The sequence below is a fragment of the Pteropus alecto genome, unplaced genomic scaffold (genome assembly GCF_000325575.1).
Source record: "Pteropus alecto unplaced genomic scaffold, ASM32557v1 scaffold78, whole genome shotgun sequence".
Lineage (NCBI taxonomy): Eukaryota > Metazoa > Chordata > Mammalia > Chiroptera > Pteropodidae > Pteropus > Pteropus alecto.
In genome coordinates this window covers 14,223,323-14,247,231 of record NW_006443124.1, presented here as the reverse complement: position 1 = coordinate 14,247,231, position 23,909 = coordinate 14,223,323, and the positions used below count along the sequence as shown (strand labels likewise).

Sequence of the window (23,909 nt, the reverse complement as noted above, 5' to 3'; positions counted from 1 at the left end):
CTTTCCCTCTCCACTGCCTTCTGATACTTTCCTAAGCATCTGTACTCCATCCATACTGAATGGACTTCAGCATTGTGGTTTTGTCCCTACTGCGGCATCCTTTCATAGCTCTTTGCCTTTGCACATGTGGTTCCCAGTACCTTTAATGCCCTTCCACCATCTTTTCTTTTCCATTTGACATACTTCTTCAAGTTTCACTCCAAATTTTGGCCACAGTATTACCTACTCTGCAGAAGAGAGTTAACAGCAGGCACAAGACTGCTATCTTTTGAAAAGCCTGCTTTCAAGGTTGGCCTTTGGCTGGCATCTGAAAATTTAGGTTTCAGGAGGATTCCTAAATTCCCTAACATATAAGAATGGCTCACTGAATCAAAACTGTTTGTGCAAACAGTAGTTTATGCTAAAAACTTGTTTTTCTTCTGAGAGTCCAAAATTTTGGTACATGTTAGGAAGAGTGCTTATGTGACTGGCCCTGACACAAACCCTGGATTCCTAGACTCAGGCAAGCTTTTCTGGTAGACAACACTTTGTAAGTGTTGTTACAGTTCCCTGCTGGAGGAATGTGACTCCTCTGGGAGGGGAAATCTTGAAAGCTTGCACCTGGTTTCCTTTGGCCTTTGCCCCATGTGCCCTTTTCCTTTGCTGATTTTGCTTTGTATCCTTTGGCTGTTATATATCATAGCAGTGTATGCAACTGTGTGCTGAGTCCTGTGTGTCCTTCCAGTGAATCGTTGAACCTGGGGGTGACCTTGGCAACCCTGACACACTTAGTAGATGAAATTCTCCTTATTTATGCTGCCTTTTTCCTTATTTAAAAATATATTTAACACAAAATATTCATATGAAATTGTTAAGAATAATAATGAACACCCATGAACTCATCATCCATTCTGAACTAGAACATTACCTATCACTCCACCCCTTCCTATTATTCTGAATTTTATGCTTATAATTTCCTTGCTTTAAAAATTGTATATATACGTAAATAACATTGTTTCATTTTGCTTGCATTTGAGCTTCATAAACATATACAATTTGTATTTTTTCTGTGACTTCCATTTTCCCTCAGTATTAAGTTTCTAATATCTATGTTGTTGCAAGTCACTATAGTTCATTCATTTCACTGTGGGATACATTTTATTGTATGAATATACCATAATTTGTGAATATGTTCTACTATTGATAGACATTTGGGATGTTTGCAGTTTTTTCTATTAAAAACAGGGCTATTCTTAACATTCTTATACTTACCTCCTGGTACACTTGGGCAGGAGTTTCTCTAGGGTATACACCTGGAAACTGAATTGCCAGATAGTAGGGTATGTGAATGTTATACTTTATAAGCTAATGCCAAATTGTTTTCCAAAGTGATTGGTGGTATCATTCTCATTCGCAAAGTATACGAGTTCACATTGATTTCGTTCTCTCCAGCATTTGATACTGCCAGACTTTATTTTTTGCCAATCTAGTGGGTGTAAACAGTATTAGCTGTATGTCAAACCTTTTCATTCCATTCTTTCTCTCTCTCCTTTTTTAAATCATGAAACATAAGCCATGAACTAGATATTTTGTTAGGTACTAGGGAATTTAATATCTCTCTCTTTTTGCTTTTTTTTTTTTCAGGTATAAGATGTACAAATATAAGTCTTGAATGAATTTTATATATTATACAACTGTATAACCGCCACCTATATTAAGATATAGAACATTTCTGGAGTCCTAGAATACTCACTTGTGCAGCTTCTCATCCAAGAGAAATCATTAGTTTTGCCTGATCTTGAACTTTATATAAGTGATTTGCTTAATTTCCAAATACGTGGAGCTTTTCTAAATTTTTATTGTTAATTTCTAATTTAATCTATTCTGATCAAAGAACATACTCTGTAAGACTTCAAGTCTTTTGAAATCTCTTGAGATTTGTTTTATGGCACAACATATGGTCTATTTGGTGAACGTTCCATTTGCATTTGAAAAGAATGTGTATTTTGCAGTTGTTGGGTGGTTTTGTATAAGTATTCAATTATGTCAGTGTGGTTAATAGCGTATACAAATCTTTTATGTCCTTACTGATTTTTGTATAGTTCTATCAATACTGGTGTGTGTGTGTATGTGTGTTCAAATTTCCAATTATGATTTTGGATTTGGATTTACTTCTCTTTTTGGTTCTGTTATTTTTTACTTCATTTATCTCATTTCTAAATATATAATAAGAAAGTCATATTTTCAGTTAGACACTTCTGTTAGTGTGAAATGCCCCTCTTATCCCTAGTAATCCTTATTAAAGTCTACTTTGTCTGATAATAATTTAGCTATGCCATCTCTCTTTTGTTTGTATTTTCATAGTATGTATTTTTCCATCCTTTTCTTTTGTGTCCTTTTTATCTCGATTACCTTTTATTTAGTGTTAAGTCCATTTCCATTTAACTGAATTACTGATATAGCGTGTTTATTTCTATCATTCTGCTATTTGTTTTCTGTTTGTTCCATCTGTTCTTTGTATCTTCTCTCATTTTTGCTGCCTTTTGGATTGAACAATTACTTTTTATTCACTTTTATCTTTTATTTTTTTATTACAATTTAATTATTTGGTTGTTTGATTGTTATTTGATTATTCTTTTAGTAGTTACTCTAAAGATTATTATTATATGCATTCTTCACTCATCACAGTCTACCCTAAATTTGTATTTTCCCACTTCCTGAACAATGCTAGAACCTTAAAAAAGTTTAACACTTTTTGCTTTCTGTGCTATTATTGTCACATATTTTATTTTAATATAGTTTTAAATCCCACAAGACATTATTATTGTGATTTTAAACTGTTAGTATTCATTTATATTTACCTACTTAGTCTCCTTTCAGGTGTTCATCCTTTTTTGTAGTTTCATGTTACCATCTGGCTCATCTGCCTTTAGACTAAAGAATTTCATTTAGAGTTTCTGAGTACAGGTCTGTTCATGATGAATACACTCAGCTTTTGGTTGTCAGAAAATATCCTATTTTGTCTTCATTAATTTTTTTTTATTCTGGTAAAATATGCATGTCATAAAATTTACTATTTTAACATAATGTTTTCAAAGTTTTCATGTTGTATCATGTATCAGAATTTCCTTCCTAAGGCTGAATAATATTCCATTGTATGTATATACCACATTTTGTTTTGTTTATTCATCCATTCATCCATCTGTGGACTCTTGGGCCACTTCTACCTTTTAGCTATTGTGGTTAACAGTACTATGAACATTGGTGTTCAAATATCTGTTTGAATTCCTGCTTTCAATTCTTTTGGGTGTATATCTAGAAATGGAATTGCTGTATCATGCGTAAACTCTATGTTTAACATTTTGAGGAGCTGCCATACTGTTATCCACAGTGGCTAACCATTTTTCATTCCTACCAGCAACGCATGAGGGTTCCAATTTCTTCACATCTTTGCCAACATTTGTTTTTTACTGTTTCATTTTTTTTTTTTTTAGGCGAGGCAACCCTTGGTTGACCGCACAGATTGCAACGACCTTGTCAGCTTACAATCCCTTATTTTTTTATTTTTTATTTTTTACGCTTACAGCACCTGGTCTTCCTAGGTGATCTTCCATCCAAATACTAACCAGGCCTAACCCTGCTTAGCTTCCGAGATCAGACGGGATTGGGCTTGTTCAGGGTGGCATGGCCGTAGACTTTACTGTTTCATTTTTGAAGAGTGTTTTTGCCTAGTATAGAGTCCTAACTTGATAGATGTATTTTTTCCACCAATTGAAAGTGCTATTTTTTCATTCTGTTCCATTCCATGTCTGTTTTCCAGTTTCTGTTGAAATATTAGTTATCAATCTTATTCTTGCTCCTTCGATGATAATACATGTTTTTTTATATGACTTTTAAAAAGATTTTTCTCTTTATCATTGGCTTTTAGCAGTTTGGTATGATACGCCCTTATAGTTTGTTATATTTATTTATTTAATTGTATTTATCCTGATTGGGGTTCGAGAGCTCCTTGAATCTATGGTTTGATATTTTTTGTAGTTTTGGGAAATTCTTAAAGAATATTTGAATTCTTGAAGAAAATATTTGAAGAAATCCAGTATTTATTCTTTAACATCCACTTCGAATAGTTACAAATGAGTTTTTTAAAAAATATTATTATGAAATAATTGATTTTTTCATTGATTCAAGCTGTTTTAATATTTGATTAACAATTATTTAATTGTTGATTTAATCATCCTCCCCCTCCTTCTCTCCTAAAACAATCCTAAATATACAGAAGAGTTGCAAGCATGGTACGAAGAACCTTTCTTGAACTATTGAGAAGAGTTGCTGACCTGATGTCTGATTGTCCTCAAAACCTTAGTGTATGTTACAGACAAACAAGGATATTCTCCAAAATTACTAAAATACAACTATCAGAATCAGGAAATCAACTATTTGAACTTTGCAATATAGCCTTATAATGTCCTTTACAGAAAAAGAATCCAGCTTAGAATCATGTATTACTTTTAGTTATGTGTCTTTAATTTCCTTCCCTCTGAAACAGTTTCTTAGACTTTCCTTATCTCTTATGACCCTGACAATTTTGAATATTATAGGCCAGTTATTTTGTAGAATGTACTTCAATTTGAGTTTGTTTAGTATTTCCTCAGGTTACACATCTTTGGTAGAAATATTAGAGAAGTGGTGCTGTGTTCTTTTCATTATACCTTATCAGATAGTGTACAACTTTGTTATGTCTGTTTATTGGTGATGTTCACCTTCACCTTCACCTGATTTAAATGCTAGACTTGTCAACTGCAAAATTACTCTTCTAATTTATAATCAATAAATATATTGCTTGTAATCAATAGTATATTGTGGGAAATTACTTTGAAGCCATGTAAATATTCTATACTTCATCAAACTTTCCATTTACAAATTTATATACAAATGGGATTATGGTTTCCTTTTTTATCCAGTGGCTTATAGTCAGTTACCATAATTATTTTGATGCTCACATTGTCCCAATGAGCTGGCTCCTTTGTCCTTTGATAGATTCCTCATCATTCTTTGCACACTTTCTTGCTTTCTGGTAGAACAAGATGCTCTAGGCTCATCTCATACTTTACCTGGCCCAGCCTTGGAATCAGCCATTTCTCCAGTGAATCCTGGATTATTTTAGTGGAGAATGGTCTTTAGAAGCCACACTCTGGACACTAGGTATGCTCATTGTCACTGAGATGTTGCTGCTCCTTGGCCCTCTCGGTGGACAGAGCTAGGGCACTAATATCTTGCTCAGACTCTCACACCTCCAAATGGGATACCCCTCCGTGGGAAACTTCCTCAGCCAATCAGGCTCTAACTTCTCAAGGTGGTCTGGCCCACTGTGTGGGCAATCATCCTGCTCATGCTCTGAAGCTCTGCTAGGCTGCTGCTTTGCAGAGATGTTCTCCACTCCTTCAGGCTCCAACACTATGCTCTGGGCCACTGCAGATCTCCCTATCCCAGGTGCAAATGCCCATTTGATTTGCTTTATAACTGAATTGCTCAGGAAGGAGGTGGAGGGAGCAGAAGAGGGAGAGGGAAAGGAATTATTATTCTTTTTGAGCCTCAAGTTTTTATAACTCTGGCCACTGATTGATCTATCATTCTAATAGTTTTTTTTCTTTTGGTCCTTTCAATATCACCCTATCAATCTTTGAAAGCTTCCTTGTTTTCTGGCACAAATATTATGGTCCAGGATTGTCTGTACTTTCTATGCACCAGACTTTGATTCAGCCATTTCTCTAAGGAGCCCTGTGTTTGTTCATTTTTAGTGGGCAATTATATTAGACACCACAATCTGAATGATAGAAAACCATTGGTTAATGGGGAGACATTGCTTCTAGTCCATTTTGGTGAATAGAATTTAAAGGTACACGTTAAAGTTAATTAGTTCACGTTGGTGTTTCCCATTTAGTTTTAACATTAGAGTGTTTTCATTTTATTTCTTTGATTTTTAATTGTATATTTTTCTTTCATTGAAAATCTTGGTTTATGACATTGTTGACAGAATTATTTCTTTGCTTTAACCTACAATATACAGACAAAGTCTAAAATACTGAATCTGAAATTACTACAAACAATAAAATTGCTAAGAGAAGTTTAAAATTTCCTTTTAGATTATTTTGTTCTTGGGTTGTGTTGCACAAAGGATGTGCAGTCAAAATGTGTTTTAAAGCCCTTGAAGTCCTTCTTTATGTGGTTACCAATTTGTTTTAAAATGTGTTTTAAAGCCCTTGAAGTCCTTCTTTATGTGGTTACCAATTTGATATTCAGTTCAGTTCATTTATTTCATTTATTTTCAATTTAAGGAATTTTTAAAAATTAGGTTTTTTTTTTGACTTGGTGAAGTATGTACATGATTCAAAGGTCAAAACTACGTTTCATCTGTTTCTGCCTCTTTCCAACCCCTTTATTCTTTATCCTCTAAAAGTAATAATTTTTGTTTATTTATCCTTTCATATTTCTTTTTGCAAATAAAATCAAATAATTATATTATGACTCCTACCTTTTCTTATAAATAAAATGTAGCATATTATATACATTTGATCTTTTTTGAAAGGCTTTCTTGAGGCATAATTTATATACCATAAAAGTTACCCAAAGTGTTTACTTTAATTATTAATAATACATTTACACGGTTGTGCAACTATCCTCACAATGTAATTTTAGAACACCTCCATCATCCCCAAAAGAAATCTTGTGCACTTTTTTGTCACTCCCCATTTCCATTCCCAGCTCTAGGCAATTACTAATCTATTTTGTGCCTCTGTATATTTGCATTTAGTTTTTTTTACTTAGCAGTGTACCCTGGGAGACCCCTATACACATCTACAAAGATCTTAATTTTTGAAAAATATAAACCTGTTTTACTCATTTTAAATTTTTATTGAAGTATGACATACCTATAGAAAGTATACAAATCATAAGTGTATGGCTTGATTAATTTTCAGAGCATGAACACACTGGTGTAACAAGGATCTGGATCAGAAACGGCACGTTATCAGCACCAAAGTAGCTCTTCTTGTGCCACCTTCCTATCACTACCCCCACCACCCTAAGGTAACAACTATCCTGATGTCTAACATCATAGATTAATTTTACCTATTTTTGAACTTTATGTAAATGGAATTATACAGTGTGTGTATGTATGTGTGTGTCTGCTTTCTCTTTCCCAATATTTGTGAGAATAATATTATGGCATGTAGTTGTGAGTTTGTTCATTCTCATTATTATTCAGTGTTCTATTGTGTAATATTCTGTAAATAAGTTACCCATTGAATCATAGATGGATATTTGAGTTGTTTCCAGCTTTTGACTATTATACATAGTGCTGCTGTGAATATTCTTGTATGTGTCTTTTGATGAATTTTTGTATTATTTTAGATTAATATTCAGCTAGGAGTAGAATCAGTAGGTTTTAAGCATATGTTCAACTTTGAGAGAAACTGCTAATTTCCTGAAGTAGTCCTGCCAGTTTGTACTCCTATCAGCAGTTATTCCACATCCTCACCATCACTTGATGTTGTCTGTCTTTTTCATTTTAGTGTTAATGGTAGATATGTAATGTAATTAACTATGGTTTAAATTTGCATTTCCTTAATGATTAATGCATCTGACTACCTTTTCACAGGTTTATTTGCCATTTGGTATCCTTTGCGCAATGCATGTCTAACTCTTTTGTCCATTTTTCTATTGATTATCTTTTTCTTTCTTCCAAGTAAAAGGACACTGGATACAAATTCTTTGTGGAGAACATACACACCAAAACATCCTCTCCCGATCTGCTGCTTGACTTTTTCCTCTTCTAAGTATGTAATCTGATAAACAGAGTTCTTTTAATATAGTAGTACATTTTTCTATTTTTTAATGGCTAGTGCTTTTTGTGTCCTGCTTAATAATTATTTACCTACTCCAAAGTTTTGAAGATATTCTCTCTCGTTTTCTTCTAAAATTTATTGTTTTATCTTTCACAGATTAAAAACCACTTGCAATTGAGTTTTGGGTATGGTGTGAGATAAGAGATGAAGATCCACTTTTTTCCTCATGTGGACATTGATTTGATCCCACATCATTTATTGAAATATTCATATTTACTCTGAGTTATCAACTTTGTTATATATTAGGTGGCTATATATGTATGGGTTTGTTTCTGGATTCTCTACTCTGTGCAGATATTCTGCTTGTCTACCTTTGTGCCCAAACCACGCTGTCTTAATTACCATAGCTTTATAATACATCTTGAGGTTTAGTAGTGTATTTCCTAAAGCTTTTTTCTTCTTCTTCAAGATTGCTTTGGCAATTATATAAATTTAGAATCAGCTGGAAAATAACCTTAGGCAAGGATATTTTATTCATATTTTATTCTTAGCACTTGGCATAGTGCCTAACAGAGTAAGCTCAATAAATATTTGTTGAATAAATGAATAAAGGAATTAGAATGTAATTGCTGAAATATAAGCACTAGGAAGGTAAGGAATTTTGACTGTCTCTTAATGTATCCCAAGCATCTAAAACAACTGTGTAAAAACCTTTAACAGCTCATAATAGGCACTGAATAAACATTGGGTAAATGAAGATGAGTAGGCATTCGTCTTTGGCTCTAGGCTCCTACTTACCTTTCAGCTTAAAGCTTAAATATATTTCCTCAGGGAAGCCTTCACTAATAGCTTCGGACAAAGTTCTCTAGTTATATTCCATAGTTACCCATATTTTGTCTTCATAGCATTCAACAGGCTTGTAATTATTTGCATATGATTTTTTATTCCCTACTAGACTGACAGGGCCTGAATCTGTTTCATTTACCATATCCTTAGTACCTTGTATTAGAGTATATAGTTGGCCCTCAATTATTATTAACTGATGGAAGAAGCAACTAAATATCTTAGAATGGAGAATCAGGAAAATTCTGTAAGAGCAAGAGACATATTCCAAGCTTTGGAAGATGATTAAGAATTCTCTATATGGAGAAGGAGAGAAGGTTAATCCTAGACAATCAAAAAACTGTGTGTAACATGGAAAGGTGTCAGGATGTATGACACTAGGAAATGGCATCTGGAGCCTAGTGTACAGTGATAGGAGCCGAACCTGGAAAGTTAGATTGAGCATACTTTGCGAGAGCTGTGCTTATTCTGTGGGCAGTAGAGTGAGCCGTTAAACGTTGTTATGCAGAAAAATGATAAGATTGGATTAGTCTCTTACAAAAATAACTCTGCTGGTAGTGCATAAGCTATGGCAGTAATCCAGGTCTGACATGAGAGGGGCCTCAGCCAAGGCAGGGGCAAAAGAGGGGATGGACCAAGTGTCTTTCTGAAGTCAAGATTCCATGATCCATAGAATGTGCCCAGGGTGATGGTCCAGGAAACCTATAGCTTGTGGGAATGGGTGGATAGTAATGCCATTAACTGAGACAAGGTATATAAATAGGTATGTAAGTTTTGAAGGGAAGATAATGAATTTGAGGGTTTTCCCCCCAATTTTTTTTACTGTGGTAAAATACACATAGCATAAAACTTACTATCTTAACCAGTTCAGTGGTATTGAGTACATTTATATTGTGCAACCATTACCACCATCATCTCTAGAACTCTTTTCATCTTGTAAAATTGAAACTTTACACCCATTAAATAGTAACTCCTCATTCCTACCTCACTGCAATCCCTAGCAACCACCATTCTACTTTCTATCTCTATAGATTTGACTACTTTAAGTACCCCATATATATGGAATCATAGCATTTTTCTTTTTGTGACTGGCTTATTTCTTTAGCAGAATGTCCTCAAGATTTATCCATGTTGTAGCAGATTGCAGAATTTCCCTTCTTTTTAAGGTTGAATATTCTGTTGTATGTATATACCACATTTTGCTTATATATTCTGTTGTCAGTGGATACTTGGGTTGCTTCCATGTTTTAGCTATTGTGAATAATGCTGCTATGAATATAGATATACAAATATCTCCTTGAGACTCTGTTTTAAATTCTTTTTGGGCATATACCCAGAAGAGGAATTGCTTGGTCACATGGTAATTCTATTTTTAATTTTTTGAGGAGCTCCACACTGTTTTCCATAGTGGCAATACCATTTTACATTTCCATCAACAGTGCACATGTTCCGATTTCTCCACATCCTCACCAACACTTGTTATCTCTTGTCTTTTTGATAATAGCCCTTCTAACAAGGTGGGAAGTGATATCTCATTGTGGTTTTGATTTCCATTTTCCTGATGATTAGTGATGTTGAGCACCTTTTCATGTACCTATTGGCCATTTATATGTTTTTGGAAAAATGTCTATTTAGATATTCTACCTATTTTTAAATCAGATTATTTGCTTTTTTTTTTTTTGTATTGTGAGTTTTTTATATATTTTGGATTGAGTCCCTGCTTTCAATTCTTTTGGGTATATACCAGGGAGTGGAATTGCTAGATTTTGTGGTAATTCTGTGTTTATCTTTTTGAGGGACTACCAAACAGTTTTCCACAGTGGCTACACCATTTTACATTCTCATTAGGAATGTAATGGAGTTCCAATTTCTCCACATCCTAGACAACACTTGGTATTTTCCATTTTTTAAATACAACTGTCCTAATAGATGTGAAGTGGTATCTTACTGTGGTTTTAATTTGATGAATAATGTTGAGCATCTTTTCATGTGCAAATTGACATTTGTATATAGTCTTTGAGAAATGTTTATTCAAGACCTTTGTCTATTTTTGAATTGGGTTGTTTGTGTGTTTTGTTGTTGGTGAGATGAATGAATTAAAAAAAATATATTCTCAGACATTAATTCCTTATCAGATATATGGTTTGCAAAATTTTTAACCCATTTTGTGGGTTGTCTTTTCACTCTCTTGATAGTGTCCTTTAATGTACAAAAGTTTTTAATGTTGATGAAGTCAATTTGTTTTTTTGTTGCCTGTGCTTTTGATGTTATATTCAAGATATCATTACCAAATCTAAGGTTATGAAGATCATCACCCATGTTTTCCTCTAAGAGTTTTATAATTTTAGCTTTTAAGTTTAGGTCTTTGATTGTTTTTGAGTTAATTTTTATATATTGTATAAGTGTCTAACTTCATTTGCTTTTATGTGATTATCTGTTGTTTTTTTTTCTGATTGAAAAGATTATTTTTCTCCATTGCATGGTTTTAGAAATATCCAATTTTGGTCTCAAGGTTGTTGGGTTGAAATCAATTAATTATAGATGTATGGTTTTATTTCTGGACTCTCAGTTCTATTCAATTGATCCATATGTCCTTTTCCCAGTACCACACTGTCTTGATTATCATTGCTTTGTATCATTGCTTTGTTGTGAAATAGGCAAGTGTGAATCCTCTTTCTTTATTCTTCTCTTTCAGTATTGTTCTGGCTATTCTGGTTCTCTTGCAATTCTATATGAATATCAACATTAGCTTGTCAATTTCTACAAAGAAGTCTACTGCGATTCTGATAGGGATAGTGTCAAATTTGGAGATCAGTTTGGGAATATTGCCTGTATTAACAGTCTTAAGTCCTCTGATTGTGAACATGGAGTGTTTTCCCAATTATTTAGATCTTTAATTTCTTACAACAACATTTTATAGTTTTCAGAGTATAAATTCTCTATGTCTTTTTTTTAAAGTTATACCTAAGTATTTTATTCCTTATGATGTATTATAAATGATATTGTTTTCTTAATTTCATTTTCAGATTTTTCATTGCAAGTATATTGAAATAAAATTTGTTTTTGTATATTGATCTTGTATCCTGCAAACTTGCTGAACTCATTTGTTAGTTCTAATAGTTTTTTTAAAGGATGTCTTAGGAATTTCTATACACAAGACCATTTCATCTGAAAATAGAGATAGTTTTATTCTTCCTTTCCAACACGAATGCCTTTTATTTTTTTTCTTGCCTAATTGCCCTGGCTAGAACCTCCAATATAATGTTGCATAGAGGTAACAGGAGTGGACATTATTGTCTTGTTACAGATCTTCGTGGGAAAGCATTCAGTTTTTTACTGTTAAGTATGATATTAGCTGTGGGTTTTTCTTTAATGCCCTTTATTATGTTAATTTCTTTATATTCCAAATTTGTTGAGTTTTTAATCATGAAAAAGTGTTGGATATTGCCAAGTGCTTTTTCTATGTCTATTGAGATCATCATGTGGTTTTTCAAGTTTTACTGATATGGTGTATTATATTTATTGGTTTCCAGATTATTAAACTAAATTTGCATTAATGTAATAAATCCCAGTGGGTTGTGGTGTATGAATTTTTTTATAAGGTGCTGGATTTAGTTTGTTAGTATTTTGTTGAGGATTGTTACAACCATATTCATAAGAGATATTGGTCTGTAGTTTTCTTATGATGTCTTTTTGATATAAAGGTAATACTAGCCCCATAAAATGAGTTAAGGTATTCCCTCTTCTTCTATTTTTGGGAGAATTTTAAAAAATGGATATTATTTCTTCTTTAAATGTTTGGTAAAATTCTGTGATGAAGACATCTTGGCCTGGACTTCTCCTATGTGAACATTTTTTAGATTACTGCTTCAATCTCTTCACTTACTATAGATTACTCAGATAGTCCATTTCTTCTTGAGCCAGTTTTTGTAGTTTGTATCTTTCTAGGAATTTGCCCATTTAATCTAATTTATCAGTTTTGGCCTACGATTGATCATAGTATTCTTTTATAGTCCTTTTTATTTCTATAAAGTCAATAAAAAAGTCCCCTCTTTCATTTCTGATTCTAGTAATATAAGTCATCTCTGTTTTTGTCTTAGTACTGCTTTAGCTGCATTTCATAAGTTTCTGTATGTTGCATCTTGATTTTCATTCATCTCAAAGTATTTTCTGATTTCCCTTTCAGTTTCTTTTTTGACTCATTGATTGTTTGGGAGTGCATTGTTTAATTTCTATGTATTTGTGAGTTCCCCCAATTTTTTTCTCTATGGAGTTCTAATTTCTTTCCATTTTGGTGGAGAACATACTTTGAATTATTTCTGTCCTTTTAAATTTTTGAAGGTTTTTTTGTTTGTTTGTTTGTTTGTATGACTTAGCATAAGATCTACCCTGGAGAATGTTCCACGTTCCCTTGAGAAGAATGTATATCCTGTTGTTGGGTGGAGTGTTTATAGTTGTCTGTTAGGTCTAGTTGCTTTGCAGTGTTGTTGAAGTCTTCTTTTCCTCAATCATCTGTGTAGTTATCCATTATTGAAAGTGGGGTATTGGAGTCTCTCAAATTTTATTGTTGAGTTGTCTATTTCTCTTTTCATTTCTCTGTTTTTGCTTTATGTATTTTGGTGGTCTGTTATTAGATGCCTACATGTTTGTAACTGTTATATTGACTTTTTTTTACTATGAAATATCCCTCTTTGTCTTTAAAGTCTATTTTGTATACCATTATTGCCATTCCAATTTTCTTATGGTCACCATCTGCATCAAATATCTTTTAACATCCTTTACTTCTAGTTTATTTGTGTATTTGAATATAAAGTATGTTTCCTAGAGTTAGCATACAATTAGATCATGTTTTTTATCCAGTCTGACAATCTTACTTTTGATTGTATTGTTTAGCCCATTCACGTATTATTACTGATATATCTGTCATTTTACTTTTTGTTTTCTGTGTGTCATGTATTTTTTGTTCCTCTATTCCTCCTGTAATGATTTTTGTTTTGCTTATTAAGTGAAGATTTTCTGTAGTAGCATTTGAATTTCTTTATTGATTTTTCCAATGGTTGCTCTAGGATTTATCATATACATCTTAACTAATCAGAATCAGCTTTGGCTTCTGATACTAGCCTATTTCAATGATATAGAAATGTTATTCCTATATAGCTCTTTTCCTTTTTCTCTTTTTTTTTTTGGTGATATTATTGTTGCACATGTTACATCTACCAATGTTGTAAATCCGAAAACACGTTGTTATTATCGTTACCATCTCTAGTCATTTCCTTAGCCCAACAGAGCTTTGCTTTCACCTATTTCTTTTGTGCTGTTATTAGCAAATCTATAACATATATTACATTTCTATATGTTATAGTACCAATAATACATATGTCTATGGCCATGTCACCCTGAACAAGCCCCATCCTGTCTGATCTTGGAAGCTAAGCAGGGTCGAGCCTGGTTAGTACTTGGATGGGAGACCACCTAGGAAGACCAGGTGCTGTAGGTGTAAAAAAAAAAAAAAAAACCCAAAAAACAATATGTACATATTATATTATGCAATGTTTTTATATCATTTAAGAAAAGAAAGAAGAAAAATATGTTTATACTGTCAAATAATTACATAATTGCCTTTACCAATTTTTTCTTTTTTCATGTAGTTTCACATTACTATCAGGAGTCACTTGCTTTCATTCTGAACAACTTCCTTTAATATTTCCTATAAGGTGAGTCCACTAGCAACAGTTCTCTCAGTTTTTTTTTAAATCTCGGAAAGTCTCTATTTCTTTTCCTTTCTGAAAGATAGCTTTGCTGGATAATTTGGATTTTGTGCACTATGAATATCTTAGTGCCTTCTGGCCTCCATTGTTTCTGCTGTGAATCTTATTGGGGGGGTTCCTTTGTATGTAAAGTATCATTTTCTCTTGCTGCTTTTAGGATTTTCTCCTCGTCTTTGACTTTTAGCCTTTTTACTATGAAATGTCTGTGGACATTTTTGAGTTTATCCTACTTGGAATTTGTTGTGTTTCCTAGATGTATAGGTTATTATTTTTCAATAAATTTGGGAAGTTTTCAGCCATTAATATCTTCCTTTCCTTTCTCACACTTTTCTCCTCTTTTGGTACTCTATGTTTGTTGATGTGCTTAATGGTATCTCACATTTCTTTGATGTTCTGTTTATTTTTCATTATTTTTTCCTCTGTTTTTCAGTTTGCATAATTTCTGTTGATCTATCTTTAAGTTCGTTTAGTCTTTCTTCTCACAGTTTATAATTACTGTTATGCCCCTCTAGTGAATTTTTAAGATTTTTAGATAGTATATTTTTCAATTCCAGATTTTCCTGTTGGTTCTTTTAAAATAATTTTTATTTCTTTAGTGATATTCTCTATTTGATAGGAATGTCATCATACCCTCCTTTACACTTTAATTATTGTGTTTTTCTGTTGTTCTGTGAATATGTATATAATGGCTACTTTAAAGTCTTTTTTGGATATATTTGATTTCTGATTGCTTTCAAAATTTCTGTTTATGCCTAATTTTTACCATTGTATGGATCATACTTTCCTGTTTCTTTGCATGTCTTGCAAATTTTTTGTTGGAAACTGGCTATTTAAGATAATTTATAATAGCCACTGTTATAGTTAATTTTATGTGTCAACTTAACTGGGCCATTGGATGTCCATATATTTGGTCAAACATTATTCTGGGTGTTTGTGTGAGGATGTTTTTATTTACGATTAACATTTATATTGGTAGACTGAATAAAGTAGATCACTCTCCCTTATGTTCTTTGACCTTCATCAGTTGAAGGCTTGAGTCAGACAAAAAAGCTGAGCTTTCCTAAGTAAGAGAGATGGCTTCCTATCTGACTGCATTTGAACTGGGACCTTGGCTTTTTTCCTGCCTTCATACCCAAACCAAAACATTGGCTCTTTCAGGATCTCAAGCATGTTGGCCTTTGGATGAGAATCATACTATTAGCTCTCCTGGTTCTGATGCTTTTGGGCTTGAAGTGGAAGTAAAAGATCAGCTCTCCTGAGTCTCTAGCCTGCTGACTCACCCTTCAAATCTTGTGTAAACCAATTCATTATAATAAGTCCATCTGTCTGTCTATCTAACTGTAACAATCAATCTGTTTACCTACCAACCTATCTATATCATATTGGTTCAATTTCTCTGGAGAACCCTGACTAATACAGCAATTCTGACAACTGGTCTCCCCAGCTCTTTAGGACTTATTGTTTTTTGTTTGTTTATTTGTTTAGTGATAGGTTGGATTATTTTAGTGAAGTTTACTCCCTGCCCCCTATCAGTGGTAAGCCTCTGATGTTGCTCCTTAGGGAAGTGCAGCTTTGGATATTTTAGTCACCCTGACATGACAGTGATTTTCATAGGACTCTCTTCTTCTCTTTTCCTGATGGTACCCAGCTGTTACACTTCTTTAATTGCCAGCTGACTGCTCTATTATTTTCAACAATGCCCTGGGGCATAAATTGCTCTACAAAGTAATTCAGTGATATTCTGCCTCCTTTGAAAGAATAGGCCAGTGTTTGATATTTGTTCTGACTCCAGAGAGCTGGGCTCCTTCCAGCTGTCTTATTTTCTGGCTTTTTCCTGCACACTAGCTGACGTACAGTTTATCCTATATCTGGATTCTTCTCAAAACAACCACTGCTGTTCTTGTGAGCACCCTTGGGCTTGACTTTGGGAAGAGATTAGGAGCTACGTCCCCTCCTCCAACCTGTGCCTGCTTCCCCTGCCACCTTCCCACCTCTTGCAAAATCTCTAAGCCAAACTCTGGAGCAGCTCAAGATGGGAACGATGACAAGATTTTCTGAGTGACATTTCCTCTCTAGGATATGAGGACCTGGTGTTGTGGGAGAACGGCAGCCTGAGGACCTCTTGACTTGTTTATCCCGATGTGGGATTACTGTCTCTCTCAAGCTGGGGCACGGGTGATCAGGGCCTAGTATTCTCAGTGTGCCATATCCAAGTTAGAGCCTCCACTCCATTAGCAGGGGTTGGGAGGAAGAAGAGAGCCCCAGTTTCTCCACCGTGTTGATCTGGGACTTAGCCTCAGCAACAGGTAGCTGGGGACAGAATGAGAAATGCTGATGTTCTGCTCCTTTTGGAAGAAAGCCTTTCGACTGGGAGCTGAGAAGGGAACCCTGTGTTCTTGGCTTGCAGCATTCTGGAGAGGGAGTGATCTCTATCTCACTGAGCTGAGAGGGAGAAGAGAAGGAACGATCTTGGCTCAAATGCCAAATTCTCACTTTTCTTACTGAATTTTTGTAGGTTTTTTTTTTTAGGTTTGTATTTCTTCGTGTACTGTTTGCCCTAGTGGCTTGAAATGGTTGTTTTTAAATAATTTTCACTGCTTTTATTGGAGGTGTGTTGCAGGTCAGTGGAACTCTTCACTCTGTTGTACTCTAAATCGATCCACTGAATAGATGCATTTTATGGTACATTTCAATGAAGTTGTTTTTAAAAAACAAGACAAACTGTCACATTGTTGTGTCAGGATTGAGGGGTTGTAGTCATTGGCTTCCGGCTGTAGTCACCCCTCCCTTTTCTCTTGTTCATGGATTTCATTAAATAATGAAAGTCATATTCTAAAAGAAGATTCCAAGTCCAAATCATCTACTAATTACACATTCATTCTTTCTTTCGCACCTATATACAAATTGTCTATTAGCTGTTGTATTGTATAAGGATCTCTTGGGATTCTATTATCTTTAGCTTATCCTTACTCGATAGGGTTCTTGCCACATTTCTATAAGGTCCTCTAGCTGAAATTCCCTGTGATAGTGTAATAACCTATTATTGTATTGCTCTACCGTGGCTTATTTCAAGTTAGCCTTTCTCTCAAGGGTGAGCATTTGGACTTTCTAGTTTTTAGCTGTAACATACTGTTTGGCTATAATCATCTTTGTTCAAATCTGTTCTTTTCTCTTTTGAATCATCTCTTTGAGATATATTCCCCAATGTGGTATTACTCAGATTGAGAGTATGATATATTTTATGATTCCTGACAGCTATTGCCAAATTTCTCTCTGGAAAGATTATAGTTGTTTCTAGTGCATTCCTAATGTGGATATATACTTATTTTCTTAGAATCCTGTTAGCATTGAGTTTTGTATGTTTTATTTGTTTTTGCTAATTTAATAAATGTACTATGGGACTTTTATTTTGTATTTAATTATTAGTGATGCTGCACATTTTTTCTAGTGCTTATTTATTGTTAACATTTTTTTGTGGGTTAACTCCTTGTGTTTGAGTCTCAACTTTGTTTATAACTGTGTAACTTCGGGCAAGTCACTAGTCACATTTCCTCCCTGTGATTCAATTTCTCAAACTGTGAATTGGAAAAGTTGAACTAGATCAGTATTTACTTTGCTTGAGAGTAGAACTCTTTCTTTCAAACATGATCCTATACAGATTCCTAATTTTGGAAAGAGATAAAAGTGCTCATTTATTAATATATAGTTATAAGTTCAAAATGTTAAGTTATTTATAAAATCAATTAATTAAGACAATGAAGCAGTCCAGATAAAGACAAAATTTTGAAATTGGACATTAAAAGTGGCAACTGAAGTCTTTGTATTGGAATCATGATATAGTTTACTCATATCCTTTTAATTTTTTATTTTGGTACAATTTCAAGCTTACAGAAAACTTGACAGACTAGTACAAAGAATTCCCATACACCTTTCATTCAGATTTCCCAGATGTTAACAGTTTACTGCTTTAGTTATATTATTCTCTCTACATTTGCTTTATAGATATTTTTTTGAACAACTGGAGATCAAATTGCAGATGCAATGTCACTCTGCCTCTTTAAATACTTCAGTGTGTATATCTCAAAAACAAGGACATTTTCATACATAATTACAGTATAGTTATCAAAGTAAAAGATTATATTGACATAATAATATTATCTAATCTATAGATCTTATTCAAATATCACTAACTGTCCCAATAATTTCCTTTATAACAAAATAAAATTTTAGATCATATATTCCATTCAGTTGTCATATCTCTTTTAGTTTCCTTCAGTCTGGAAGAATTCCTCAGCTTTTGTCTTTTATGCCACTGATACATTTAAAGAATACAGACCAGTTATTTTGTAGAATGTCCCTCAGCTTGGGCTTATCTCTGTTTCTCCATGATTAGATTCAAGTTTATACAGTTTTGGCAGCAATACTACAGGCATCATAACAGGTTGTGCATGATGTTGATATGTCTCATTGCTAGTGACAGTATGCTGGATTACTTAAGGGGGTGCTCGCCAGTTTTCTCTACTGTAAAGTTACCGTTTTTCCTTTTCACTAATAAGTATCTTGTGAGGAAATTCTTTGAGAGTATATAAAGCTGTTAGTCATCAACTTCGCTGTCACTAGTTTTAGCATTTATTGATGACACTTGCCTTAATGATTACTCTGGTGGTTGCCCAATGGTATTTTTCTAATTTCATTATTCCTTTCACATTTATTCATGGATGTTCTACCTAATGGAAGAGTTATCCCTTCTCCTTTATTTATTTATCCTTATAGAGTCAAGAATTATTTTGTTTATGAGTTATAATCCATGGCTATTGCTATTGTTTTGATGTTCATATTGTCCCATATTTGACACTAGAAACCCCTTCAGGTTGGCTCCTATCCCTTTTCCTGTTTGCCCTGAGACTACTTGCTGGCAGTGCTTGTGGCTGCAGCATTTACCCTGAGATGACTCACAGATTACAGTTCTAACCTTACCCCCAAAGTTTGCCATGAAATATCTCACTTTTATTATTATTTTTGCATTGCTATAGTATATCAATAGGCTTTGGAAACAAATGATATCATTCTATTTACAGCACTGTTTTTAGTGTCGTGCTGAAAATGTCAAATCCTAGAAAACAGCATTCCAGCTGCATTTTTTTTCTAAATGGGGAAAAGGCTATATATGTATGACAATGTCCTCATCCTTCTTTGAGCACTTCTTTACTTTCTTGCACAGTCAGAAGATTTAGGCTCATCTGTACTTTCTCTGGAGTAGGCCATTTTTCTGAGGAGCTCTAGTTCTGTGTAGTAGAGATTGTTTTTTAAGCACCAAGATAGGAGGTGGGTGGGTGTTCCCATTGCTATTAGTGTGTCATTTCTTCTAGGCTCTCTCAGTACATAGATCTAGGATACTTACATACACACATACATACGTGTGTGTTGAAATGTGTGTATATGTATGCATTTGTATGCATTTGGTTTTTTCTACTCTTTTCAGTGTGGTTATGTTATTAATCTGCAGTACAGTTTGGTTTGTTTCTGTTTGCATGCCATTTAGAGTTTTCCCCCATCCTTGTGTTTTTATTTTTTAGTATCCAAAACATTAACTAGAACTGTGCAAAAAGGTTAAAACATAGAATATCTCCCCTTCCCACATTTCTATTCCATTCCAGTGGCTACTCCCATCATATCTTTCCATTTTGAGTCTCACTCCCAATAGGTAACCACTCTCAATAAATAACCAGCTCATAGTTTCTAAGTTGTCTTCTGTGTGTGTGTGTGTGTGTATATGCATTTTTGTTTGTTTTGCTGTTGCATATTACTTCTGAGTAATACTCCATTATTTGGATGTCTCATTCTTCTGTGAATGGATGTTTAGATTATTTCACTATTTTAAATCACTAATGAATAATCTAATTTATTGAAAGCGCCTCTTTTATATTGATTCACAATATCTAAAAAAATGTTGATTTACGTAGATGAGTATTTGTTAATTATAACAATTTTAAAGAAGTTTGCCTGCAATCTCAAGCTATTCTTCAATTAAACTGATTTGGAAGCTTTACAAAGAGAAGGGAAATTTTGTTTCAAAATGGAATCAAGGACACTACCTAATGGTGTGTATTTCTTATAAATATAGATTAAAAAGTACCCAAAACCTACAATAAATGCTAAGACTAAAAAAAAAAAAAAAAAAAAAAAAAAGATTACAGCATGACTACCAAAAGTACTGTGCACATATACCTGAAACACATCTAGTATTTTCTTGGATGCTGCGCACATATGCTGTTGTATTGTTCTCTTATTACAGTTTTACATGTAGACATATATAGCCTTACATTTTTTTAAAAAGTGAAGAAATACCAGCTTCTTAATTATTGTGGTTTGAGGAGGTGAATAAATAACACTCCCGTTCCTTGCCCGGGATTAGAACCAATTGAGAGATTGGTGTTAGCCAAGTGAGCTTGTTTATACTTCAACCCTGAATTGTATGGACTTGCCTCTTTATAGGCACATCTAAACAGTCTTGGCTTTTCTTGGTGGAGATGGGAGAGGTTAGGGGTGGTGTGATGTGCTGAAAAACTTCTAGTAGAGAGTAGAGAATGTGTGCTTCATGCAGGTGGGCATATCAGGGAGAGAGTAAAGAAGAAAGTTCTGGGAGAAGCATGTGCATTTCCTTCCCTGAATCCTACCAGACAAAGCCCTACTCTGAGAGGCATGAGTGAGGTGGAGAGGGGCCCAGATTGTTACTCTAACTGTAGTGCCCCCACATGGAATGTGAGGAATTGTAAATAAGTCAATTTCCAATATTAATAAATGACCCACTTTCAAAATGACAAGAAGTTCTACTCAGAAATGGCAAGAGAAACTTTATAAAGAGATCAGCAGTGAAGCATTAGGTAACTTGGATGCAGCAATCACTAAAAGGTGATTGCTTTAAAATATATAGTTTATTCATCTTTAATTACACAGCAGTAGTTCTAAAAATAAGATCAAAACATAGCTGTATTAAGGTTCCCTTTGTCTGATCCCAATTTTGGACCTCTAGATGCCTTTTCAGAAGTATCCTATATGTTCTTCTTATAATGTATCCATGTATCCTCCCAGGCCTATGAAAATATTTTACATGTATCTGTTACCTTAAAAACATGATATTCTTTAAGAGTGTGTGCTCACATAAATGGAATCAGGGTGAGTATATCATTCATTCTTCTATACTATGTATTAAGTACAGTTCTAAAGAAACAAAAATACATACCATAAAGTCCTATTCTCATGGAACTTGTATCATCCTGCAACTTGCTTTTTAAAGTTATTTTTTGAGATCTATTTATGATGATACATAGATCTAGTTCACTTCTTTTGTTTGATGTTATTCTATTATATGAATATATTATACTATGTAATATATAGTATAATATATGATGTCCCTTACTGATGGACATTCAGATTTATATCAATTAGGATGTCATCTACTGCAAGCAACAGAAAACATAACTCATAGTGATGTAAATATTAAGGACATTTATTATCTCACATCACAGAAAGCCCGAAGTGGAACAGCCTCCAGGTATATGATCAAGGGCCCTCAACCTATTTTTTTTTTCTTTTCTAAGCTATTAGTTCTCTGTTATGTAACAAATTATCTCAAATTTAGTGGCTTAAAACTTAAACAATTTTTATGGGTCAAGAATTTGGGCATGGCTTAGCCTGGAGGTGCCTTTGACTTAAGGTATCTTATGAGGTTGTGGTTAAGCTGTTAACCTGGGTGAGTGGATGGAGGGAATACTTTCCTACATGTGGGTCTCTCCACATGATTGCCTTATGACATGGCATTTCGATTTCCCCAAAATGATCAAATCCAGAGGGTGAGAGTGCCAAGGAAGGAGCCACAGCCTTTTTATAACCTAGTTTTGGAAATGACATCCATCACTCTGCCTTATTATGTTTTTAAAAAGTGAGTCATTAAGTGTAGCACCCTCAGGGTGGGGAGGGGATTACACAAGAGTGTGATTGCCAGGAGGCAGGGTGATTGGGAGCCCCCTTAGAGGCTGCCTAACATAACTTGGCTCTCCTCAGGGTTGCTATATGGCTGCCAGTAACAATTGTATCACCATTCCCTGAAGTAAGATGTTCCAAAAGGACCTTTCTGGCCCTGCATTGAAACCTTTTCTGATCTCTCTCCTTCATAATTCAGTTCAATCAACATGTATTGAGTGTTTGCTTTTGGCCAGGCTCTTTGCTACTTGCTAAGGTTATGTGGATCATGTCTTCAGAAAGCCCACAATCTTATAAGAAATTGATGCATATAGCAAATAATTGCATTATACCAGGGGTGATCAAATGTCCCAGAAGCTGAGGAAAGCAAGCAGGAGAAATGAACCGGGTTTAGAGAAGGCAGATGAAGTGGTTGAGCTGGAATTTGGAGGATCAGTTGGAGGTAAGTGACTTAGGGGGACAGAGAAAGGGCATTCCAGAATTAAACGTTACAAAAAAGTACTGAAAAATAATGTATAGTTCCACTACCCAACTCTTAAAATTGTTATTTTTAGGTTTCTTTTTTTAAAAGAAATCATGACAGATCTGAAGTCCTATTTATCCCCTCTACCCATCCATCTTGGGTTCCACCTCTCCTTCCCCTGTCCTCATATCATTATCACAGTATGTGTTCATCTATCCATCTAGATCATTTTCTATACACACATTTTCCATAATCAGTATATACTGTCATTCTATGTATTTTCAAATTTACATCTGTCATTTCACATTTGTTGGCATGTTGATATTTCAATAACTCGAGCTATCAAATGTTGCTACTTTTAGGACTCATTAGTTTTATTTGTTGTAATATTTTATCGCAGGAACATATTTATTCATGTCTTATTGGACATTCCATTGTTTACATTTTTTACAAGGAAGGATTGAACATGAACATGTCTACTTGTACACACCTGTAGCAGTTTCTTTCTGTATTTTTCTAGACATGAAATTGCTGGGTCATAAAATGCACATTTTAAATAGCACCAAAGTGGCTGTTCTGATTTTACTTTTCCACCTGACATCTCTAAGAGTTTCCATTTCCTCGATTCCTTCCCTCCCCTGAAATGATCAGACTTTAATATTTACCAAGATAATTTTCAAGTGGTCAAACTAACAGATAATTTCAGTATTAACTGTAGATACATGATAACAAAGCGCCAGAGGCTTGATGTGGTAGAGACTTTAAGGGTTTACTGTAGTGTTTTGGTAGCCCTGTGCTACTCTTTAGTTTCTCTCAAAGTGGTAGCAAATGAAACAGCGAACGAGCACGCTGCGAGAACATCGGGAGAGGACCACGTCTGCTGCTGGTGATCGGATGGCACCCCCCGCCTCGCGCGGTTGGTACGTCCTCGCGGCGGCTTTCCCCCGCGGTGCGCGTTGGTTCCGTCCCCTGACGCCCGCGCCTGCGCACGCCCGGAGAGCGCGGCTCCTCGCGGCGGCGGCCAGCTTT

The 23,909-nt window shown here is 34.4% G+C and overlaps 1 protein-coding gene and 2 pseudogenes across 2 annotated transcripts in view; 2 read left to right on the top strand and 1 right to left on the bottom strand.

Moving 5' to 3' along the window:
• The window catches only part of UIMC1 (ubiquitin interaction motif containing 1), a 109,441-nt gene that overhangs the window by 5,169 nt on the left and 80,363 nt on the right, over positions 1-23,909 (top strand). For both annotated transcript variants that reach the window (XM_015598042.2, XM_025040674.1), the window contains one exon: positions 6,957-7,065. The gene's annotated coding sequence lies outside the window, so the exon portion shown is untranslated. The remainder of the gene's footprint in view (positions 1-6,956; positions 7,066-23,909) is intronic.
• On the bottom strand, positions 3,557-3,675 carry LOC112471978 (annotated as a pseudogene).
• Positions 14,045-14,163, top strand: LOC112471944 (annotated as a pseudogene).